This window comes from Aquarana catesbeiana, linkage group LG09 (assembly GCF_042186555.1).
Source record: "Aquarana catesbeiana isolate 2022-GZ linkage group LG09, ASM4218655v1, whole genome shotgun sequence".
Classification (NCBI taxonomy): domain Eukaryota; kingdom Metazoa; phylum Chordata; class Amphibia; order Anura; family Ranidae; genus Aquarana; species Aquarana catesbeiana.
In genome coordinates, this window is record NC_133332.1 from 10,031,208 (window position 1) to 10,056,979 (window position 25,772).

The 25,772-nt window shown below is 45.0% G+C and overlaps 1 protein-coding gene and 1 pseudogene across 2 annotated transcripts in view; both read right to left on the reverse strand.

Annotated features, from left to right (window-relative positions):
* The window catches only part of LOC141107404 (protocadherin-11 X-linked-like), a 1,915,236-nt gene that overhangs the window by 1,760,565 nt on the left and 128,899 nt on the right, over positions 1-25,772 (reverse strand). The window lies entirely within an intron of this gene.
* LOC141107351 (large ribosomal subunit protein uL13-like) lies at positions 22,604-23,304 on the reverse strand (annotated as a pseudogene).

Sequence of the window (25,772 nt, forward strand, 5' to 3'; positions counted from 1 at the left end):
AGAAGGAGCCGCACTGGCTATTGAACTTCCTTTTTCTCGGCTCGTCGTACGTGTTGCACGTCACCGCGTTCTTGACGTTCAGAATTTCCGACAAGATTTGTGTGACTGTGTGTATGCAAGACAAGTTTGAGCCAACATCCGTCGGAAAAAAAAAACATGGATTTTGTTGTCGGAATGTCCGATCGTGTGTACGCGGCATTAGAGTTTGACTTCTGTACAAGCCAGCCTGCCCATAGATGGGTCGAAATTCAAACCTGCCGAACCTGCCTAATTTTGATCTATCTATCTATGGCCGGTTAAGCCCCACCTTAAACAGTTGCCATCAGAACAGGTGCTTCCCATTGAAAGACTTCTCCTCGCTTCCTGTTCTGATGACAGTTGTAAACGTTTATATTCCCATTATGTTCTGTCTCACTGAGTCACCGGCAATGGTTACCAGTAGGGATGAGTTTCAGGTTTGGGTGTTGAACATGATCCAAACCCAACCTGTTTGCAGTTTGGTGAACCACAAATCAAACTGGCCCCAATGGGCAAGTTCACCCAACCGAACCCCAGGCTGCTGTTTGCAAAAAAAAAAAAAAAGCAGCCTGGGAACTGTCATTTAGCAGCAGTATCACTACCACAGCTAAACGACAGCTCCCTGCCAGCTTCTGTTTGTAAATAAACCAGCTAGATATCCTGGTTGATGTCGCTGACCATCTCGATGACAAAAGTAGGGATGGGCTTCAGGTTTGGCTTCAATATGATCCTAACCCAACCTGTGCAGTACGGTGAGCCACAAAGAAAATTGGCCCAAATTGACACATTCACCTGACCGAACTCCAGGCTGTTGTTTGTAAAAAAATAAAAAAAAAAAGTAGGCTTGGATCTGTCATTTAGTGGCAGTACCACCGCTAAATGACAGCTCTCCGCCAGCTTCTGATTGTATATAAACCTGATAGAGATCCTGGTTGACATCACTGACCATTTTGATGACAATGGTTACCAGTAGGGATGATCTTCAGGATTGGGTCGACCGTGGTCCAAACCCAACCTGTTCACACTTTGGTGAACTGCAAAGCAAACTGGCTCAAATTGGTGTGTTCACCCAACCGAACTCCAGGCTGTTGTTTGTAAAAGAAAGCAGGCTTGGAGCTGTCATTTAGCGACAGTATCACTACCACTGCTAAATGACAAGTCCCCGTCAGCTTCTGTTTGTAAATAAACCAGCTAGAAATCCTAGCTTGATGTCACTGGCCATCTCAATGACAATGGTTACCAGTAGGGATGGGCTTCAAGTTTGGGTCGACTATGATCAAAACTCAACCTGTTCACACTTCGGTGAACTGCAAAGAAAACTAGCCCAAATTGGCACATTTGCCCAACTGAACTCCAGCCCGTGTAAAAAAAAAAAAGCAGCCTGGGATCTGTCATTTAGTGGCAGTATCACTACCATTGCTAAATGGCAGATCCCCACCAGCTTCTGTTTGTAAATAAACCAGTTAAAGGTCCTGGTTGACGTCACTGACCATTTCAATGACAATGGTTACCAGTAGGGATGAGCTTCAGGTATGGGACGACCAACATCCAAACCCAACCTGTTCACGCTCCGGTGAACCGCAAAGCAAGCTGGCCAAAAAATTGCCACGTTTGCCCAACCAAACTCCAGCCCGTGTACATTATTATTATTATTATTATACAGGATTTATATAGCGCCGACAGTTTACGCAGCGCTTTACAACAACATTAGGGCAGACAGTACAAGTACAGTACAATTCAATACAGGAGGAATCAGAGGGCCCTGCTCGTTAGAGCTTACAATCTAGGAGGGAGGGTCAAGTTATACAAAAGGGTAATAGCTGTGGGGGATGAGCTAATGGAGAAAATAATGCAGTTGTTAGATGGAGGCAGGATAGGCTTCTCTGAAGAGGAAAGTCTTCAGGGATCGCCTAAAAGTGGATAAATTTGGAGACAGTCTGACAGATTGGGGTAGGGAATTCCAGAGGATGGGCGAGGCTCGGGAGAAGTCCTGGAGGCGGATATGGGAGGAGGTGATGAGGGAGCTAGAGAGCAGGAGATCTTGGGAGGAACGGAGATGGCGTTTAGGTTGGTATTTTGAGACTAGGTTAGTGATGTAGCTGGGGGCACAGTTGTGGATGGCTTTGTAACTTATTGTTAGTATTTTGAATTTAATTCGTTGGGCGAGTGGCAGCCAATGGAGGGATTGGCAGAGAGGGGTAGCAGACACTGATCGGTTTGTAAGGTGGATGAGTCTGGCAGCAGCATTCATGATGGACTGAAGTGTACAAAAAGCAGCCTGGAATCTGTCACTGCTAAATGACAGATCCCCGCCAGCTTCTGTTTGTAAATAAACCAGTTAAAGGTCCTGGTTGATGTCATTGACCTTAGAAACTTAGAAAACTGACAGAAAAAAGACCAAGTGGCACATCAAGTCTACCCCCCCTTTTTTTTTTATATATATATGTCTTTGTATTTGGGGGGGTTGTTTTGTTGGTCCTTTTTTTTTTTTTTTTTTTACTTTTTGTCTTAGTATAGATCTATGTTTGTCCCAAGCATGTTTGACTCCACCTAGTGTTGACTGACTCAGTACCTCTATTCCAAGCATCAACTACTCCTTCGGATAAATCATGGTTAATGAAGTCACCTATCCTCCCTGGCTGGTTTGTTTACAAACGGCAGCTGGCCAAGGATCTGCCCCCTGCGACAGGGAAGTATTGCCTCTTGGCGTGTGGTTATGGGGAGTTGAGACAACATTGTCATGGTGGCAGGAGTGGTCCATTGTGATTGGCAGGTACATTGCTGGATGATGCGTATGATGTCGGATTCACAATGGAGGACATCGCCATTGGAAGTCAGATATACCGCCCACCATCAGTGAATGGATTAAACAGATGTGTGATACCATACGGCTGGAACATATTATTTACCAACATTGGGGGCTGTCCGGCTAGGTTTGATAAACTCTGGTTGGCCTGGTTAGATACTCCTGGGCTCTGTCCAGGTGTCCAGGCTAGGCGTCCCAGGAGTAGTCCCTATGTAAAAGTCCTCTAATGCCCTGACACATCGTTCTCAGACCCCTTCCTGCTATCAACCGTAGAGACTCTCTGGATGTTTTATGGTGGCTCCCATTGATAGTCCTGTATCACATGATTGTACATTTGATGTGGACTCCATATTGCTGGTTGTAATGAGATGGTCTACAGATGGTACCTGTATCTCTATTCTTGTTTTTTTCCTTGTATGTATGTTGTTAAAGTGGAAGTAAACCCCCCTATTGTTTTCAGCCAAGGAAGCTGCCATCTTGGCCTTGGATGGTTTGACAGTTTGGTTGAGAGCACAACCAATGGTGGTGTTACATCTCCGGCACGTGCCGGAAATGAAACTGTTTTATAGATGGGTTTACTTCCGCTTTAAGTGACTAAGTCTAATAAACATTTTTTTCTGATTTAAAAAAAAAATGAATTGGACAACCTTTCCCTACAGTTTTGCCACTACATTCATGGACTTCACTGAATCTCCTGCAAACCCTTTCACACTCCATCCATAGCTAGAAAATACAGGTTTTGGTTATAAATACACTTTAGTTATAGAGTAATTGAACTCTGTGGCTGCTATTGTGCTCCAGTTATGATTACTTTACTGAAAGCTGAGAGAATGTCTCAACAAGGTTCGAGAGCCATGATCAACAATTTTTTGGTATTTTTCAAAAAAATGTGCACTTGTTCTTGAGTTGTTTACAAATTCCTCAAAAAAAAAATGCTGATTCCTTTATCCGTAACCAAGCGTGATTCATCTTCAAAAGGTTGTGTTTCCTTCCCATACACAAAATCTGCCTTGGCCTCCGTTAAGCAGCACAAGCACAGTTCTCCACCCGCACATCATCTGCTACACCAGAGCAGAAGATCTCATAAGGAAAAACGCAGACCGCTTCCAGATCCCCTCCGCCACCTCGCCTGCTGTCCTTCTCACGTACATGCCAAACTCGAGAGAGCAGGCCCAGATTTCCAGTAACTCGATCCCAAGAACAAGCACTCTAAAATAACCCGGAGAGCACTAAATGCAATGTCATTCAAGCTTCAATTAAAAGAGGCGTATTGAATTATTAAAGGCAGCTAAACCCCTTCGGAGGATCAGCGTATTAGCTGCACGGCTGAGACTCATCCCCAGATTAAGTGGACTTTGAAAGAAGCTGCCAATATCTGAGAAGTGATCTCTGTCGATAGCTCAGCTCATATATCAGCATCTGCCAGGAGCTAATATGGAGGAAGGAGACCTAGACGCACAAGGGACGAGTCCCCGGCCTTCAGCAGTAGAGGACAATTGAAGTCTAACAGGTGGCGGAGAGCCAAAACTAGGCCTCAGCCATTTGGAAAACTAACGGCTGTTCCACCAAGAAATTCACAATTATTGATCAAGTACTGATTGGTTCGGTAGTGGAATGGATGCCTTGTGTTGGGCTACATGTCCTCCCTGTGTACAGCTAACCAAGTGGGGGTGCAGCACTTGTACTCTTTTCTTCAGCGCATGCACTTATCCCTGCCCGGACATAGAATGGTCCAAAAAACTTACCAGGGAACTTAAAGGACAGGATCCTCCTCGGGATAACGTTTGAAACCTCCCAATACATGGGCACACACTTGGAGGTTCTCGGCCTGACCTAAGCAGCACCCCCCCCAAGTAGTCTATCCCACATATTCTTCAGGCCTTTATGACAATGGATCCCAATAGCAGCCTCAACCAGCACCATCAGTTTCCAGAGGATGTCCCCATCTTTGTGGGAACAGTTTGGGGATGGCCCCTTCATGTTCCAACACGACTGCGCACCAGTGCGCAAAGCAAGGTTCATAAAGACATGGACTAGCGAGTTTGGGGTGGAGGAACTTGCCTTTACATGCACATGAACTTTATTGGCATCCCAGTCTTAGCCCGTAGTGTTCAATATTGAGCTGGCCCACTCTTTGCAGTTATAACAGCTTCAACTCTTCTGGGAAGGCTGTCCACAAGGTTTAGGAGTGTGTCTATGGGAATGTTTGACCATTCTTTCAGAAGCGCATTTGTGAGGTCAGGCACTGATGTGGACGAGAAGGCCTGGCTCGCAGTCTCCACTCTAATTCATCCCAAAGGTGTTCTATCGGGTTGAGGTCAGGACTTCATGCAGGCCAGTCAAGTTCCTCCACCAAACTCGCTCATCCATGTCTTTAAGGACCTTGCTTTGTGCACTGGTCCAAATCATTTAGTGGAGGGGGGATTATGGTGTGGGGTTGTTTTTAAGGGGTTGGGCTTGGCCTCTTAGTTCCAGTGAGGGAAACTCTTGAGGCATCAGCATACCAAGACATTTTGGACAATTTCATGCTTCCAACTTTGTGGGGAAAGTTTGGGGGTGGCCCCTTCTATTTGCAACATGACTGCCCACCAGTACACAAACAAGGTCCATAAAGACATGGATTGGGTAGAGGAACTTGACTGGCCTGCACAGAGTCTTGACCTCAACCCGATAGAACACCTTTGGGGTGAATTAGAGCGGAGACTGCAAGCCAGGCCTTCTGGTCCAACATCAGTGCCTGACCTCACAAATGTGCTTCTGGAAAAATGGTCAAACATTCCCACAGACTCACTCCTAAACCTTGTGGACGGCCTTCCCAGAAGAGTTGAAGCTGCAAAAGGGTGGGCCAACTCAATATTGAACCCTACGGACTAAGACTGGGATGCCATTAAAGTTTGTGCGTGTAAAGACAGGTGTCCCAATACTTTTGGTTTTATATATATATATATATATATATATATATATATATATATATATATATATATATATATATATATATAAAAAGATTTTAGATTTTTGTCCCTGGAGTTTAGCTTTAAAAGCATTCTTAAAAAAAGAAGTGATTTCTATAAATGTTCCTCAACATGTGAGCTCTCAAACCCCCAGAAATAGAAAGATTTTGAGAACTCGTTAGGGATTCTGGGTAATTGATTCGGAATAAAAGAACAGCCATTAAGCTGTTAGTACACTTAACATTCAAATAATATGTGGGGGGTCAACGTCATATGTTAATTATGAATCGGGGTCACAGACCTAATACAATGATTGCGGTTAAAAAAAAAAAAAATAGTGTTATGATTTCAACTTACGACCGAAAACACTTCTTGAGAGCGGTCGGCATTATGCAATGTCATTGGAATGTTTAGAACTATTTTTTTTATTGAATGGAATTGTCATGAAAGGTAGGAAATGTCATTTCCATGAAAGAACTTTGGAAGATTTAGAGATGTTTTACACATTTGTTAGGTAAAAAAGGCTAAGTTCACCTTTTGAAAGAAAAATAATAAATGCGCATATTTTTGCAGGTAAAAAACAAAAGTGGGTTTATTTATTTTCTAAGAAGCCTGCAGAGCATTGTATCCATGATTAGCAGATCGCGGGTGCAATGTCAGGCTCCTGCAGGGCTGTCTTTTTCTTTAACGCAGGGCAAAAGGGGCAGCTGCCCTGGGCCCAGTCATTGTTGTGGGGCCCAATGCAGCTTCCCCTTTAGCCCCTGCAAATAGTTAATAAGTGGATTCGGGAGGGCCCAAGAAAATTTTTGCAGAGGGTCCACTAAATATTAAAGACGCTCACTAGAGCCCTTGCAGTTCATTGAGAACTACAAACCGTCAGCCACAAAGGCTGATGGTACTTGTAATCTATTCATTCATAGGAAACTGTGAATGAATGATGCAACTGTGTGGGCGGAGCCCCGCACGTCTGCACTGTTTTCAAATTGTGATATTCTTTTTTTTTTTTTTATTTACTTTTTTTTCCCTTTATTCCCAACTGGCGATCCTGCCAATAACATGTTCCATTTCTAGGGTGACAACATTCACGCACTGGACTGTATCTATGAAGGAGGACCCTTGACATAGGCATGAGCACAGGGTGTGCCGGGTGTGCCTAGGCGCGACCTAATCACCCCATGTGCATTAACATTATCCAGGAGCAGCACCAGGTGGGTGGTGGCGGGGTGCCAGTGGCCATTGCAAATGCCCCCATTATATTAAAATCTAGGTTCAACTTTAGGAACATATTACACCCTTATTTAGGGTGTATCGTAATGTGCTCCCAATCAACTGACACCCACCACAAGAGCCAGCAGGTGGCGTTCATGTGTGTTTGAGCTTTGGGGTGCACACCCTAAAGCAATAGGCTGCGCACACCCATGACCCTTGATATAAGAACACCTCCTGTCTTCTCTTTTCTACTCTTCTTCATTGCATAGAGGGAATGGTGTTTTGTAGTAGCTGGGGAAGCTGATCACTGGGTCTCCAAGCACCATCCTATGGTTCCGCACCCCACCCACCTCCAAGCACCATCCTATGGTTCCACACCCTACCCACCTCCAAGCCCCATCCTATGGTTCCACATCCCACCCACCTCCAAGCACCATCCTATGGTTCCATCCCTACCCACCTCCAAGCACCATCCTATGGTTCCACACCTCCAAGCACCATCCTATTGTTCCACACCCTACCCACCTCCAAGCACCATCCTATGGTTCCACACCCTACCCACCTCCAAGCACCATCCTATGGTTCCACACCCTACCCACCTCCAAGCACCATCCTATGGTTCCACACCCTACCCACCTCCAAGCACCATTCTATGGTTCCACAACCTACCCACCTCCAAGCACCATTCTATGGTTCCACAACCTACCCACCTCCAAGCACCATTCTATGGTTCCACACCCTACCCACCTCCAAGCACCATCCTATGGTTCCACAGCCTACCCACCTCCAAGAACCATCCTATGGTTCCACACCCCACCCACCTCCAAGCACCATCCTATGGTTCCACGCCCTACCCACCTCCAAGCACCATCCTATGGTTCCACACCCTACCCACCTCCAAGCACCATCCTATGGTTCCACACCCTACCCACCTCCAAGCACCATCCTATGGTTCCACACCCTACCCACCTCCAAGCACCATCTTATGGTTCCACACCCTACCCACGTCCAAGCACCATCCTATGGTTCCACGCCCAACCTACCTCCAAGCACCATCCTATGGTTCCACGCCCTACCCACCTCCAAGCACCATCCTATGGTTCCACACCCTACTCACCTCCAAGCACCATCCTATGGTTCCACGCCCTACCCACCTCCAAGCACCATCCTATGGTTCCACACCCTACCCACCTCCAAGCCCCATCCTATGGTTCCACACCCCACCCACCTCCAAGCACCATCCTATGGTTCCATCCCTACCCACCTCCAAGCACCATCCTATGGTTCCACACCTCCAAGCACCATCCTATTGTTCCACACCCTACCCACCTCCAAGCACCATCCTATGGTTCCACACCCTACCCACCTCCAAGCACCATCATATGGTTCCACACCCTACCCACCTCCAAGCACCATCCTATGGTTCCACACCCTACCCACCTCCAAGCACCATTCTATGGTTCCACAACCTACCCACCTCCAAGCACCATTCTATGGTTCCACAACCTACCCACCTCCAAGCACCATTCTATGGTTCCACAACCTACCCACCTCCAAGCACCATTCTATGGTTCCACACCCTACCCACCTCCAAGCACCATCCTATGGTTCCACACCCTACTCACCTCCAAGCACCATCCTATGGTTCCACGCCCTACCCACCTCCAAGCACCATCCTATGGTTCCACACCCTACCCACCTCCAAGCACCATCCTATGGTTCCACACCCTACCCACCTCCAAGCACCATCATATGGTTCCACACCCTACCCACCTCCAAGCACCATCCTATGGTTCCACACCCTACCCACCTCCAAGCACCATTCTATGGTTCCACAACCTACCCACCTCCAAGCACCATTCTATGGTTCCACAACCTACCCACCTCCAAGCACCATTCTATGGTTCCACAACCTACCCACCTCCAAGCACCATTCTATGGTTCCACACCCTACCCACCTCCAAGCACCATCCTATGGTTCCACACCCTACTCACCTCCAAGCACCATCCTATGGTTCCACACCCTACCCACCTCCAAGCACCATCCTATGGTTCCACACCCTACCCACCTCCAAGCCCCATCCTATGGTTCCACACCCCACCCACCTCCAAGCACCATCCTATGGTTCCATCCCTACCCACCTCCAAGCACCATCCTATGGTTCCACACCTCCAAGCACCATCCTATTGTTCCACACCCTACCCACCTCCAAGCACCATCCTATGGTTCCACACCCTACCCACCTCCAAGCACCATCATATGGTTCCACACCCTACCCACCTCCAAGCACCATCCTATGGTTCCACACCCTACCCACCTCCAAGCACCATTCTATGGTTCCACAACCTACCCACCTCCAAGCACCATTCTATGGTTCCACAACCTACCCACCTCCAAGCACCATTCTATGGTTCCACACCCTACCCACCTCCAAGCACCATCCTATGGTTCCACAGCCTACCCACCTCCAAGCACCATCCTATGGTTCCACACCCCACCCACCTCCAAGCACCATCCTATGGTTCCACGCCCTACCCACCTCCAAGCACCATCCTATGGTTCCACACCCTACCCACCTCCAAGCACCATCCTATGGTTCCACACCCTACCCACCTCCAAGCACCATCCTATGGTTCCACACCCTACCCACCTCCAAGCACCATCTTATGGTTCCACACCCTACCCACGTCCAAGCACCATCCTATGGTTCCACGCCCAACCTACCTCCAAGCACCATCCTATGGTTCCACGCCCTACCCACCTCCAAGCACCATCCTATGGTTCCACACCCTACTCACCTCCAAGCACCATCCTATGGTTCCACGCCCTACCCACCTCCAAGCACCATCCTATGGTTCCACACCCTACCCACCTCCAAGCACCATCCTATGGTTTCACACCCTACCCACCTCCAAGCACCATCCTATGGTTCCATACCCTACCCACCTCGAAGTACTGCCCATTTTAGAGAATACAGAACTAAATATTATTGTGTGGTGTTAAGTCGTTTGTTTGGAATGTGTTACTGATAAGAAGAAAATCAGTGCTTCTCTATGCAATGCAGGCATATCATGGCTGGTGGGTGGGGCTGGCAGGGGGCTGTACATAGCTTTCTGAAAACATCACTGCACCCCGACTTTGTATTCCTCTCAAGAGCTCTCAGTCCTGATGCAAGCAGTGGGCTGGCTTTTGGGAGGAGTTATGCAAATATCAAAGTGCCTTGATGGGTGGGTGTCGGTCTGGAGGAGGGGGTATTCCTAAGTAGACTACATTTCAGTGGCGGTGCATCCATTAAGGGTGCACGGGCGCTGCTCCCTCTCTCCAGCCACCCCCTCTCTGTAGTATGGATAGATTCATGAATTGTATGAATCTATCCATGGGCGCTCTAGCCACCCCCTATTCAGGTGTCTGGCCCCGTTTCGGGCGCCTGAATTACAGCGGCGGGGGGTGTTTTTGAAGCACCTGATTAGAGCCATAGGCTCTAACAGGCTTCAAAAAAGGTGAACTGCCAGCGCAATCCACTGCGCTCGCAGTCCACCCAGGTGTGTTAGCAAAGCAAATGAATATTTGATTTGCTAACACAGAACCGCCTCTCAGCCAATCAGGAGGCGCGCATGTAATACTGGTCACCTGATTGGCCACCTAGCAGAACAGGAAGAAGATGCGCACGGCGGACACAGGAGCCATCGCCGCACTACCAGTCCCAAGGCTCGCCGCCTGTCCCGCTGCCTGACCCGCCACCATGATGGGGTAAATGCCAGGCAGACAGAGGGTAGGGGGGCACAGTGGCTGCATATTATTGGCTCAGAGGCTGCAATTGATGGGGCACAGTTGGCTGCATTTGCATGGCATAGTGACTGCATATTATGGGCACCAAGGCTGCAATTGATGGGGCACAGTTGGCTGCATTTGTGGGGCATAGTGAATGCATATTATGGGCACCAAGGCTGCAATTGATGGGGCACAGTTGGCTGCATTTGTGGGGCATAGTGAATGCATATTATGGGCACCAAGGCTGCAATTGATGGGCACAGTTGGCTGCATTTGCTGGGCACAGTGGCTGCATATTATGGGCACAATTATTATGGGCCAGGAAATGAGGCGGGGCGCTATCTGACTTGCTGCAGCTTCTAATGCACATGGTGAGAAGCTCACAGTGTGCAGTGAAATCAGAGGACGCCAGGAGAGGAGCTGATACACCTGTGCAAGACTGAGGGGAAGGCCGGAGTTCACCTTTAAGCCCAGAAGATAAAAACAGAAGTGACTGACTCAAGGTCACCCAGAGATCAAATAAAATAAAGGTGAAAGCGTCCTTTCTGAGTGCTTGTCTGCGCCGCTCATCAAATTCTATCGCTCTACACTAATCCTTCCGACACAATAGAGGAAAAGGGTCAGCGGTGTCAAGATTTTAATATTAGTGGATGATTAATCAAATAAAAATTTCTGAGCACTCTGCATAATTAAAAAACACAGGAATTGTTAATCAGGAGCCTTGGGTTTTTTTTTTATAGCCGGCGACAATCTGATTTAGCATAGCATTTACTAATGAACACGATTTAAATAATGGAAATAATTTGTCCGTCTAGTCAACTGTTGAGTGAGTCAGCCTTCCAAAGGCTGTACATGCTTACAAGGGTTTTCTTGCATCAGAAAAATGTCCAGGAACTGTGCATTGCAAGGAACTGGTAGGTCCTTTATACCATCTGTCAGGCAGCAGATGGTCATAACATCCATGCTGTGGTTGGCTTGGATGCCACCTTTACCCCAAGTTGGGGGCTATGTTGTTAGTTGCATCTATTAGCTGAGGTAGGGTCTTCTCTGGCATGGCTTTGAAGTCACCAAGTGAGAAATGCAAATTCAATTTAGCACATGGTGTCAGAGGCTCAATGTGCATTGCAAGGAACCGGTAGGTACTTTAAACCATCTGTGGGCAGTAGTTGGTAATCTATCCATGCTGGGGTTGGCTTTAATGCTACCTTTACCCCTAGGTTGGGGCTATGCAGGTCATCCATCCATGCAGTGGTTGGCTTTGATGTCATCTTTACCCCTAGATGGTCGCTTAGTTGTTAGTCGCACCTATGAGCTGAGGTAGGGTCTTCTCCGACGTGGTATTGAAGTCACCAAGTGAGAAATGCAAATTCAAATTAGCACATGGTGTCAATTAGCAGAGGGAGGGTCTTTTCCGGCATGGCTTTAAAGTCACCAAGTAAAATGTCCAGGAACTGTGCATTGCAAGGAACTGGTAGGTCCTTTATAGCATCTGTTGGGCAGCAGATGGTTATTCATCCATGCTGTGGTTGGCTTTGATGTCATCTTTACCCCTAGATGGTCACTCAGTTGTTAGTTGCATCCATTAGCTGAGTGAGAGTCTTCTCCGGCATGGTTTTGAAGTCACCAAGTGAGTAAGCAAATTTGGTTTAGCACTTGGTGTCAGAGGCTCTATGTGCAATGCAAGGAACCAGTAGGTACTTTAAACCATCAGTGGGCAGCAGTTGGTCATCCATCCATGCTGTGGTTGGCTTTAATGTCATCTTTACCCCAAGACGGGTTCTCTGTTGTTAGTTGCATCTATTAGCTGAGGGAGGGTCTTCTCCGGCATGGCTTTGAAGTCTCCAAGTCAGAAATCCAAATTTGTCTTAGCACGTGGTATCAGAGGCTCTATGTGCATTGCAAGGACCTGGTAGGTCCTTTATACTATCTGTGGGCAAAAGTTGGTCATCCATCCATGCTGTGGTTGGCTTGGATGCATGCTTTACCCCTAGGTTGGGGCTATGTAGGTCATCCATCCATGCAGTGGTTGGCTTTGATGTCATCTTTACCCCTAGATGGTCGCTCAGTTGTTAGTTGCATCTATTAGCTGAAGTAGGGTCTTCTCCGACATGGTATTGAAGTCACTAAGTGAGAAATGCAAATTCAATTTAGCACATGGTGTCAGAGGCTCAATGTGCATTGCAAGGAACCGGTAGGTACTTTAAACCATCTGTGGGCAGTAGTTGGTCATCTATCCATGCTGGGGTTGGCTTTAATGCCACCTTTACCCCTAGGTTGGGGCTATGTAGGTCATCCATCTATGCAGTGGTTGGCTCTGATGTCATCTTTACCCCTAGATGGTTGCTCAGTTGTTAGTTGCATCTATTAGCTGAGGTAGGGTCTTCTCTGACATTGTATTGAAGTCACCAAGTGAGAAATGCAAATTCAAATTAGCACATGGTGTCAATTAGCAGAGGGAGGGTCTTTTCCGGCATATCATGCAGCAATATGCTGGTGATGACCCGTGTCCACCTGCTAGCTCCGGTGAAGTTCTGAAGGTGTTACCATAGACTTAATTTAAAAACATGGCAAGACTGCCAGGTTGCCAGGGACAAAATGTCTTTCTTTGTTGTCTGCCTGGATGGTGGCGACTGGCGAACTGCATTAGCAGAAAGTTGCAAAATGTTTGCACCGAGGGAACATTTTCTGGTATGTTTCTATCTCGCTCACATTTGGCGTTCTTGCTAATCCTTTGCAGCAAAATGTTTCCAAATCACAATATGATTCATTAGGCAATTACAGATCATAATTAAATTGCACGGCGCGGCTAAGAATTGCACGTTTCTGCTAAATAACATTGTACAATATGTACTGCTTGTATACCACCACCACCGGCTAAATTGCATTTGAATGTTTCTCGCTGCAGAGTGTTGTTGTTGAGGTTCTGTCGGCACACACAATGCAAACGTTAAGACGGCCGTTCCTGCGATGACATGTAGAGGTATTAATGAAGGTGGGACACATCTTTATAGAAGAATTCCATTCGAAATCAACCCCGAAATCAAGCCGGCTGACAAGGCTGCAAAGGCATTACTAAATTCCCAATTAGCTTAGAGCTTGTACCAGATGTGGTCAGGTATCTTCAAAAAGGTGCTAACTGGAATTCCAAAACCATCCTTATTGCAGCAACCAGATGGCAGAATTTTTGAAAGTTATTTTAGTGATATATTTTATATCTAGAGCCATTTATTTCCTATTTTCAACAAATGAGGGAATGGTTAAAGGGGGCCTTCCATGCCAGAAGTTGCTCTTTTTCCCCAGTCCATTCTCTCCATGCCCCTCCCCCTCACCACCTGCCCCAGTAGGAATTAAAAAATAATTTTTAAAAACAGACTGGCCAAAAAAAAAAAAAAAAGAACATACCTCGGTCCCTTTATGCTCCAGGCAGGCATTGGGTGATGGGCCTCCTAGAGATAGCTAGAAGCTCAAATTCCTGTGAGAATTTAATCCAGCCCATTGCAAGAGTGCATTCCCGTTCGATTTTGAGCTCCAAGCTCTGCTGGGAGGAACAATGATGCCACCAATGATTCCTGGAAGCATTGGAGGTTGGAGTCGAGGTGATTTTGGAAGGGGGGGTGGCTATGGTTTGCTTACAAATGACCTTTTAAAGCCATTTTTTAAGGGCCACAGGACTGGCCAAAAAAATCTGGACCAGTTGTTACTTGGAGAATTCAAAAAGGGTTCTAAAATAAATCTGTGAGGTCCACATTTTAATCTTTGAGTTCTGATGAAGGGGGTGTTGTCCCCGAAACATGTTGGCTGTTTTTATATGACTTCAGATTACTTTTTTTTAAATATTTTTATATGACTTTTTTTATATTACCAGCAATTAAAATGACCTTGGACTCTTTCATTTGGTTTTCACATGGTCCTTTCTATATTTCTACACTTTAAATCCCTATCAAGTTTTTCTTTTTTTCTTGTCAAAATGTGGATAGAAATTGCGCAGGTGAAAAACTAAAGTAAACAAAACAGCAGTTGGCAATTACACAACAGAACATTTGTGCATAGAAAAATAAAAACAACAGAATTGCCGCGCTAAAATAGGAGGTGATGAAACCAAAATACAAATTATGTATACAGTGATAAGTCTATGAGAACATCTAAAATATTAATGTTCAAATCTGTGAAGGAATCCAACATAATGCTTTTTGTTCTGGCTAATTGTATTCAATTGGGGAAAATTCCTCCTCTCTAAAATGACAACTCAAAATTTTTCTTCATTTTTAGGCAGTCATACAAAATGACTATCAGGACCCTACTCAAAAATGGAAAACTAATGGGCTTCGGGTATATTTTAATATTGTAGAAAAAATGATCCGAACTCCGGTTGTTGCTCTTAAAATTTCTTCATTGTATTGAATAGCCACAGTGAACAAACGCAGATTAAGTCAGTTGACGTGTTTCAGCCTATAAGGCCTTAGTCATAACCATGGTGGTTATGACTAAGGCTTTATAGGCTGAAACACGTCGACTTAAACTGTGTTTGTTCACTGTGGCTATTCAATAAAATGAAGAAATTTTAAGAGCAACAACCGGAGTGCGGAATATTTTTTCTACATTACTCTACTCAGCCAGCGGCTGTGGATCCAGTACCCGGGAGCTCTGCTATGTATGTGGTGTATGGGTAGTAGCACTGACTTTTCTGTTTATATTTTAATATTGTTTTGCTTTTCCGCACAGCATACATTGTGGCAGCTGTGATAGTTTAGTTTCAAGGCTGGGAATGGAAACTACAATTGGTATTAGCTGGGAGAGAATGGACAGTCACAGTGGAGACTACCCATGCTTACATAGCTTTGGGTCCCAGCCAAAGCAAACTTAGCTCTCTTTTGCCTGATTGGCTTGTACCACTTGTGACAGGGCCAGGGGAAAGAGTTAAAAGGGGGGGGGGGGGGGTTAGGTGTCCACTATCATCTAAAGCAAAATGACTTCTTAGAAAGAAAACAAGATACTAATTATAAATCAATTGGTTGTGTAGGCCCAAAATTGACTATATACTGTACATAGGCGTGCACACAGGGTTTGCCAGGTATGCCTGGGCACACCCTAATCCCCCTGTGTGGTGCGGATTCCCCCTGTTTAAACCCCTTGATATTTCAGCAAAGCCCCGTTAAAAAGTTTCTAAAAAAAAATAATAGAAAACTAAAATTGTAAAAAATAATAAAAAATAGTATAATTAAAAAAAAAAATATACTGACACCGTCCACTGCTCTGCTGACACCGTCTAGTATACAGTATATACACATGCATGTGTTTGAGCTTTGAGGTGCACACCCAAATGCAATAGGCTGTGCACACCTATGATACTGTGTATGTGTGTGTCTATATATATATATATATATATATATATATATATATATATATATATATATATATATATATATATATATATATATATATATATATATATACATATACATATACACACATACATATATATATATGTATATTTTTTATTATGTGTGATGCCCATTATTTGTTTTTCTCATTTAACGTAAATGATATACCTGTATAACATATAACTAAAATTATAAAATTAGTTAATATATATATATATATATATATATATATATATATATATGTGTGTGTGTGTATAGTAACTATTTCATAATTTAAGTTATATAATATATATCATTTAAGTTAAATGAGAAAAACAAATAATGGACAGCACACATAATAAATATGTGTATAAATAAAGTCTGTTAATCAAACAAAATATCATTCATATTTTATTTTACTTGACTTATTTATAAAAACAATGTATGTTTTTATTTATTTATTTATTTATTTATGTATATAAATATTATGTATATATATATTTAATAATAATAGGCTGTGCACATGCAAATAAATAAATAAATTAAAAAAAAAAACATAAATTGTTTTTTTTTTTTTTTTTTACTTTTTTTTCATATCTAGTTACAACCATCGGATATCATTTTTTTTTTCGTTTTTTTTCAAATCTTGTTACAACCATCGGATGTAAATTTCTCACGTATTTATGTTTGCGGTCAATCTGAAACAAACTGGAATCAGGTCTGGCTTCAGTTTGACAAATACAAAAAAAACAAACACATAAATAAATAAATAAAATAACTGGCTCAGTATTTTTGTACATTTTTTTTTTTCGGTTTCCTTCTGAAATTTCATGTTGACCTTATAAAATATAACTCACAGCATTTCAGAGGCCAATCAAGATTATTTTCCCTTGCAATTGATTATATGTCATTGGGGCTGAAGGTCGTCACGTCACTACCCAAGTTTCTGCCGCAGTCAGTTTTAGTGTTCCTTTTTTTTAATTTTTTAATTTTTTTTTTTACCCAGCATACCCTTCGGCTAAATCTCAGCTTGGGGTGGGTTCATGGATGAGCAAATAAAAGTAGCCAAACCTGATACACTTTTTACCCCACCATTGACCGTAGAGTGAAAGTAATGCATGGTGGACCACTCCCCCTCCCCCATTTCGGCACTTTTCCTAAACAAGCTCAATCCATTCTCAAAAAGCATTTGCATGGAACTAAACGATTTATACAAGATGAATTAAACGACTCTCAAAACGCAGTTCATTTCAGAGAACAATTTATCCTGGCAAAGCCTATACGAAGTGCTTTCTCGGAGTGATACATTGCACGTCGATTGACTGTCTGCCGGAACCTCGGCTGTCTCTCTCCAACGCTCCTTGATAAAGATACGACCAGAGGCAGTAACTAAAATAAAACCACCGTCTTTAATTAATTATAAATTTTAGCTGGTACTAATGATCGTATAAATTGCCCTGTGCCCGTCCGTGCCAAAAACTTTGAACAGAGAGAGAGAGACCAATAAATACAAAGTCTTCAGACTGGCAAGATCATCATAATATAATGAGATCGGTAATATGCATTTGCTTGTTCTTGTAGATGTTCTGAACCTCTTCCTTCCAGAGATGGGGTGGCCAAAATCAACATGTTTAATAGCCTAAAGTTGACCCTCACCTTCCTATTTCACTTCCCATAACGCCCCTCCGCCCATTATGCAATCTGTTAAATATATATATATATTTTTGGTTGGGGTGGGGGTGGTTAAATGACTGTTATGAAGGACCTGGACCTGCAGTTCCTGCTTTCTCAACCAGGAGGCAATGATGTCACCACCCTACCACCATCACCCAAAGCCTTCAGGGATACCAATGTCACATTCTAGAAAGCTTCAGGTCAATCAGCGCTGTGGTGCACATGTGCCAGACCAACTCTTCTGCCCTGTACATGGACCATAGTATGTCATCAGGGGGGATGGTCTGAGGCCTGGAGTGCTGAGATGGAGCTGCAGCTTACACCAATGTTGAATTTTCTGGGCGGGCGAGTGTGTTTTTTTGTGAACAACTCACATTGATTGACCTGAAGGAAGTTTTGGGTCAATCGCCACTGCACTGGTATGCACGCCCTGGACCTGCAGTTTCTGCTTTCTCACCTAGGAGACAATGATGCCCCCCCCCACCCCACCCCACCACCACCATCACTCAAAGCCTCCAGGGATACCAACGTTACATTCTAGAAAGCTTCAGTTCAATCAGCGCTGTGGTGCACATGTGCCAGACCAACTCCGCTGCCCTGTACATGGACCATAGTATGTCATCAGGGGGGCGGTCTGAGGCCTGGAGTGCTGAGATGGAGCTGCAGCTGACACAATGTTGAATTTTCTGGGTAGGTATGTTTTTTGTGGACAACTCCCATTGATTGACCTGAAGGAGGCTTTGGGTCAATCGCCCCTGCACTGCACTGGTATGTACGCCCTGGGCCTGCAGTTCCTGCTTTTTCACCTAGGAGACAATTATGTCACTCCTCCACCACCATCACCCAAAGCCTCCAGGGATACCAATGTCACATTCCAGAAAGCTTCAGGTCAATCAGCGCCCTGGTGCACATGTGCCAGGCCAACTCCGCTGCCCTGTACATGGAACAAAGCATAACATCGGGGGGGGGGGGGCAGTCTGAGGCCTGGAGTGCTGAGATGGAGCTGCTGCTTACATCAATGTTGAATTTGCTGGGCGGGTGAGAATGTTTTATGTGGACAACTCACAATGATTGACCTGAAGGAGGCTTTGGGTCAATCGCCGCTGCACTGCACTGGTATGCACACCCTGGACCTGCAGTTCCTGCTTTTTCACCTAGAATACAATGATGTCACCACCCCCCCCCCACCACCACCACCACCACCACCACCACCACCACCATCACCCAAAGCCTCCAGGGATACCAATGTCACATTCCAGAAAGCTTCAGTTCAATCAGCGCGGTGGTGCATATGTGCCAGACCAACTCCGCTGCCCTGTACATGGACCATAGTATGTCATCAGGGGGGACGGTCTGAGGCCTGGAGTGCTGAGATGGAGCTGCAGCTGACACCAATGTTGAATTTGCGGGTGGGTATGTTTTTTGTGTACAACTCCCATTGATTGACCTGAAGGAGGCTTTGGGTCAATCGCCACTGCACTGCACTGGTATGCACGCCCTGGACCTGCAGTTCCTGCTTGTTCACTAAGGAGACAATGATGTCACCCCCCACCACCACCACTACCCAAAGCCTCCAGGGATACCAACGTCACATTCCTGAAAGCTTCAGGTCAATCAACGCTGTGGTGCACATGTGCTGCCAGGTCAACTCCGCTGCCCTGTACATGGAACATAGTATGTCATAGGGGTGGTCAGAGGCCTGGAGTGCTGAGATTAAGCTGCAGCTGACACCAATGTTGAATTTGCTGGGCGGGTGAGTATGTTTTATTTGGACAACTCACAATTATTGACCTGAAGGAGGCACCGGTATGCCCACTCTGGACCTGCAGTTCCTGCTTTTTCACCTAGGAGACAATGATGTCACCCCCCCCCCACCACCACCACCACCACCACCACCATCACCCAAAGCCTCCAGGGATACCAATGGCACATTCCTGAAAGCTATGGGTCAATCAGCACTGTGGTGCACATGTGCCAGGCCAACTCCGCTGCCCTGTTCATTGACCATAGTCATCGATGGGCGGCATGAGACCTGGAGTGCTGAGATAGAGCTGTAGCTGACACCAATGTTGAATTTGCTGGGTGCGTGAGTATGCTTTTTGTGGACAACTCACAATGATTGACCTGAGGAAGTTTTGGGTCACTCGCCCCTGCACTGCACTGGCATGCACACCCTGGACCTGCAGTTCCTGCTTTCTCACCTAGGAAACAATCATGCCACCCCTCCCCATCGCCATCATCCAAAGCCTCCAGGATTATGGGATACCAACTTCACATTATAGGAAGCCTGGGGTAAATCAGCACTGCGGTGCACATGTGCCAGACCAACTCCACTGTACCGTACGTGCACCATTATATGTCAACGGGGGGGAGGTGCTGCGTGAGGCCTGGAGTGCTTAGGTAGAGCTGCAGCTTACACCAATGTTGAATTTGCTGGGCGGGTGAGTATTTTTTTTTGTGGACAACCCACATTGATTGACCTAAGGCAGTGATGGCGAACCTTGGCACCCCAGATGTTTCAGAACTACATTTCCCATGATGCTCATGCACTTTGCACTGTAGTTAAGCATCATGGGAAATGCAGTTCCAAAACATCTGGGGTGCCAAGGTTCGCCATCACTGACCTAAGGGATTGCTTTGGGTCAATCTCCCCATGCACTGCACTTGTCATCTAGGAGGAGGCTCAAAGAATCAGGGAAAAAAACATCTGGCCTCTTGATGACGACCAGGTGAGAAGAAGGCAGTGTGGCAACCAGATTGTTGAGATGTAGCAGAGTGGCTTACACCAGTTTTCTGAGGACAACCCACAATGATTGACCCCCAAAGAGGCTTTGGATAAATCTTAACCACACTGGGCATGCAAATGGTTACGCAAACCCAAAATTCTGCACTCAACCAATTACATTAGGATTCACTGATACATATGCCAAAAAAAAAAAGAAAAAGTATGTTGAGGATAATAAAACTATTTCTGAAACTCTATCCTAAAATATCTATATCTACATGAAGAAAAGAGATCTTGTTAAAATGTGGCATATAATTAGAGACATACAGTAAATGAATACACATTTAATTTCATATGCGTGTATTTTTAGTTATAGAACAATTAACATTCAACATTAATTCAATTATGTCTCTAATTTCAAACCATTGTTATATGTTTTATTCAGATCTCTTTTCTCTAAGTAGAATACAAGTTTTGGCTAACAGTGTGTGTCCCCGCTAGACAGATTAACCTCACTACTCATCAGGATGACCACAAAGGAAGTGAGGCTAAACGACCCCAAATGGGTCACAGACAACCAAAAAAAAAAGTGATTTATAGTTGGCTTCCTGCCTTCCCTTCCGTCCTGGACTGAAATGGCTTACCCACACTATACATACACTATATTACCAAAAGTATTGGGACGCCTGCCTTTACACGCACATGAACTTTAATGACATCCCAGTCTTAGTCCGTAGGGTTCAGTATTGGGTTGGCCCACCCTTTGCAGCTATAATAGCTTCAACTCTTCTGGGAAGGCCGCCCACAAGGTTTAGGAGGGTGTCTATGGGAATGTTTGACCATTCTTCCAGAAGTTCATTTGTGAGGTCAGGTACTGATGTGGACGAGAAGGTCTGGCTCGCAGTCTCCGCTCTAATTCATCCCAAAGGTGTTCTTTCGGGTGGAGGTCAGGAGTCACCCCAAACTCGCTCGTCCATGTCTATATGAACCTTGCTTTGTGCACTGGTCCAAACATTTGGTGGAGTGGGGGGGGGGGATTATGGTGTAGGGTTGTTTTTTAGGGACTACTGACTAAGATTAGCATGCCATTAAAGTTCATGTGCGTGTAAAGGCAGGCGTCCCAATACTTTTGGTAATGGTGTGGTATGGACCTTGCCTTGTGCACTGGTGCCCAATCATGTTTGGAACTGGAAGGGACCTTCCCCAAAACGAGCTTACCGTTTCCGGCCGGCTTGCTTGAGAAATGATCCGATGGTGCCGCCGACTGGTCACAGGGACGAACAAAGAGTAGATCCGCTTTGATCGCCTCTTTGGCCTTGGAGGACCGGAGCGACACCATGACGTCACTTCCAGTCCAGGGTGGAAGTAATTTTTTTTTTTTTTTAAAGCAAAAGATCTTTTTGATCTTTTGCTTTTAAAGGTAAAGCAGAAATTTGGGGTCTTTTTGACCCCAGATCCCATAAAGAGGACCAGTCATCCTTATTTCTATTACAAGGGATGTTTACATTCCTTGCCATAGGACTAAAATAATAATAATAAATAAATAAATAAATAAATAAAGGGACAGTGTAAAAAAACAAACAAAAAAAAAATGCCCCCCATCCCTCCATGTACGCGTGCAGAAGCGAACGCACACATATGTAAACAGTGTTTGCACCACACATGTGAGGTATTGTCACGACAAGAAACAAGAATAATTCTAGTGCTAGACCTCCCCTGTAACTCTAAACAGGTAGCTTGTCAAGGCGTGAAAAGCGTCACCCATGGAGATTTTTAAGTACCATAAGTTGTCGCCATTCTGCGAGCATGTACAATTTTAAAGCAATTTTTTTCACATCATCTGGGCTACATATTGTGTTTTTTTTTTTTTTTTCAAAGTTATTCAAATGTATATTTTCCCAAAAAATCGCGTTTTAAAAACCTCTGCGCAAATACCGCGTGGCATAAAAATTTGCAACAATCGCCATTTTAATCACTAGCGTCTCTGCTAAAAAAATATATATATTTAATGTTTGGGGGTTTTAAGTAATTTTCTAGCAAAGAATATGGATTTTAACTTGTAAGCAACAAGTGTCAGAAAAGGGCTTGGGCATGAAGGGGTTAAAGTGTATTTTTCCCCCAAAAAACGCTGTGCAAATATCGTGTGACATATTTGGTAGTGACTGCCTGGTACTTCCAGCCAACTTCATGGGCAAGGTGGCCAAGGAGAGCAAACTTCCGTGTTGGCTTCAAGCAAACGATCTTGAGGGCAGCAGGGACCACCACCACACGCTTCCTCTTATTGTAAGGAGGTAGGATACCATCAAAGACCTTCAGTCGCTCCAGAGCAGCCTGTCCTCACTTAGTCTTGTCTGACAGCATACCTCTTACAGTCCTCCAGAACTAAGTGCTCTGAAGTGGTATGGCCCACGGGATGGGTTTGTGTTCATGCGTTTACGTAGGAAGGCAAGGTATTTGAGTTTATTGTGGGAAAAGTTGCCAGAAATGTTGACACCTTCACATCTCACGACAAACAATTTACGTCCAAGCAAAACTTGCTTAGCAACAATGGCGGCGAGACAACCAAGGAGATGTCCTCCGCCATCTAGGACCAAAACATGACTTGAAGCTTTAAATCCACCACCCAAGTACTTGTAGAATTCTGGAAGACCTCCCTTGGTTAGTTCTGAAGGTATCTTATTGATCTGTGCCGGGGCTTTTCCTTTGCCCTTTGGCACGGCCTTGGCCTTTGGTGGTGCCTTAGCCTTGGCCTTTGGTGGAGCCTTAGCCTCGGCCTTAGAGTCCGCCATCTTCTGCTGCCGGCCGGGAAAGAGGAGGTATCTGTTTTTGACCGCTTCCTTCAGACCTCCATATTGCTACAACTTTACTACACGTGAAATAAGCTGAAAATGCGCCTCTTGTCACTTTAAAAGACCCCATTTACAATTTCTCGCTAATGTTTATTAATTCCGTGCTGTGCGATCGTGCCAAGCGTGTGTCAGGCTTTACTGGCGGAGTCGAATATCTATAGCAACCCGAACATGATAAACATAAACGCTTCCTCCCCCACATGCTGGGTCGTAAAATAAAGAAAACATTTTCTAGAAGCGTCTCAGTTCTTAAGTGTTTTTCTCCCTCGTTATCAAAATATAACCTGATGCTTTAAGACTCCTGAAAAAAAAGGGATTATGCTGAGCATCTGTTCTGAGGAAAACAATAATCTCATGCTTCTCTTTTTTATTTAAAGAAATTGCACTGAGTGGAAGTGAATTTATGTATGTATGGAGAGCGCTGACAGAGTCGACAATCGGGGACCGCCACCTAAAGGAAGGTTACCTTCGACAATGCTCGCTGCTGCAAATGCAGGAGAATGTAGCTGCCTAGTTTTAGGCTATATGGCCAAAGAGCTGTGGATACCTGATCATCACATCTACTGATATGGCCAGCAGGACCCCTCCCAAGCAAAGCACCTCGTTCCTATGTTGATGAGATCAAGGGCCTCCTTCCTACAACCCTGGCCAGTGGTTGTGGGGGTCTGTTGCATGGGGCTTATCAAACTCTTGAAGTGATAATAAGGGGGCCCCCATATACCAGCCCCCCCCCCCCCCCATGTGAATGAGAGTTGGTACATAACACTCCTATTCCAGCATTAAAAAAAAGGAATAAAGAAACCTAAACGTTTGACAAGTCCCTTACTAAATAAATAAAACCCCCCAAAAATGCCCCTTGTTGTAAATCCATCATCAATCATGATTCCCGCCATCCACTGACTTGCCAAAAAAGAAAACCCAAAAACTGATCCCCCAATGGTACCACCAGGGCCGGGACAAGGGGTGGGCAAGGGGAGGCGGCTGCCCTGGGCACAATGGCTTACTGTAGGGATGCGGGCACCTTCCTTTTTTTACAGGGCTGACAGAAGTAGTGACAGCACAGTCCTGCACAGAAACTTGACCATAATGAACACCCCAGTGATTCAGGTCTTCTTATCTACAAAGGCATTGTACACAGCTGTGCTCTTCCAACCTTGTGGTAACAGTTTGGGGAAGGTCCTTTTCTATTCCAGCATGAATGCGCCCCTGTGTACAAAGCCAACTCCATAAAGACGTGATTTGACCACTTTGGTGTGGAGGAACTCAAGTGTCCTGCACAGAAACTTGACCTCAACTATAATGAGCACCCCAGTGATTCAGGTCTTCTTATCTACAAAGGCATTGTACACAGCTGTGCTCTTCCAACCTTGTGGTAACAGTTTGGGGAAGGTCCTTTTCTATTCCAGCATGACTGTGAACCTGTGTACAAAGCCAACTCCATAAAGACGTGATTTGACCACTTTGGTGTGGAGGAACTCAAGTGTCCTGCACAGAAACTTGACCTCAGCTATAATTAAGCCCCGCCGAAGCCTCCTCACAGCCCCATCGAAGCTCTACCAAAGCCTCATCAAAGCCCCACCAAAGCCTCATTGAAACCCCACCAAAGGCTCATCGAAGCACCAAGCAAAAGCAAGGTGTAAACAGGACTGTAAGCTAACCATTTTTTTTAGTGACAGGAGCTTTGACTGGACTTTCAGAGAGCTTTAACAAAGCCTGTCCGAAGCCATGTTTTGAAGCAAGTGTAAACTAGCCCTAAAGGAGAAGCTATGGTAGGCATTAAAATGTGACCAAAATCATTGAGTTTGCTCATCTAAGCCAGCTCTAGATGTCAGATGGACAGGTGTCCATGATCATAAATACCCAGCTATCTGGAAAGACTTTAATACTTTAAGCTGGTCCTTTAACTCTACGGCTCTATTGTACCTATATAATCTAATTATTCATACAAAGAACTCAATTCTAAGGCTGAATTTTAAGCAGCGTATCAGATCTGGCCAGAAGACAATTTACGGCAGATAAGAGGTGACCTTGCGCTCGTCTGTGCTTCCTGCCTAGCTACCCATAACTTTCGTAAAGGCCAATTCAAATTGGACTCAGAGCCTGTCTAAGGGAACGGGAAAGAAAAAAAAAAATTCATTGTCATTAGGGCAGCTATTGTTATGGCTGTCTCACTTTAATTACTGTTATTAAACCGCTAGTGACAGAAGTATTTAGGATGAGTGTATTAATATATCAAGCTATTCAATACAAGTCAGATGTAATATATCTCGGTGGATAAAAATTAATGCAACTTAAAAAGTCAGCTAAGAGGTGTGAAATGAGGAAAGGCACAAAAGCTGTCATTGGTCTAAGACGGGGGGGGGGGGGGATGGAAACGATGAAGCAAAGCTTCCCACTGTATTTATGGG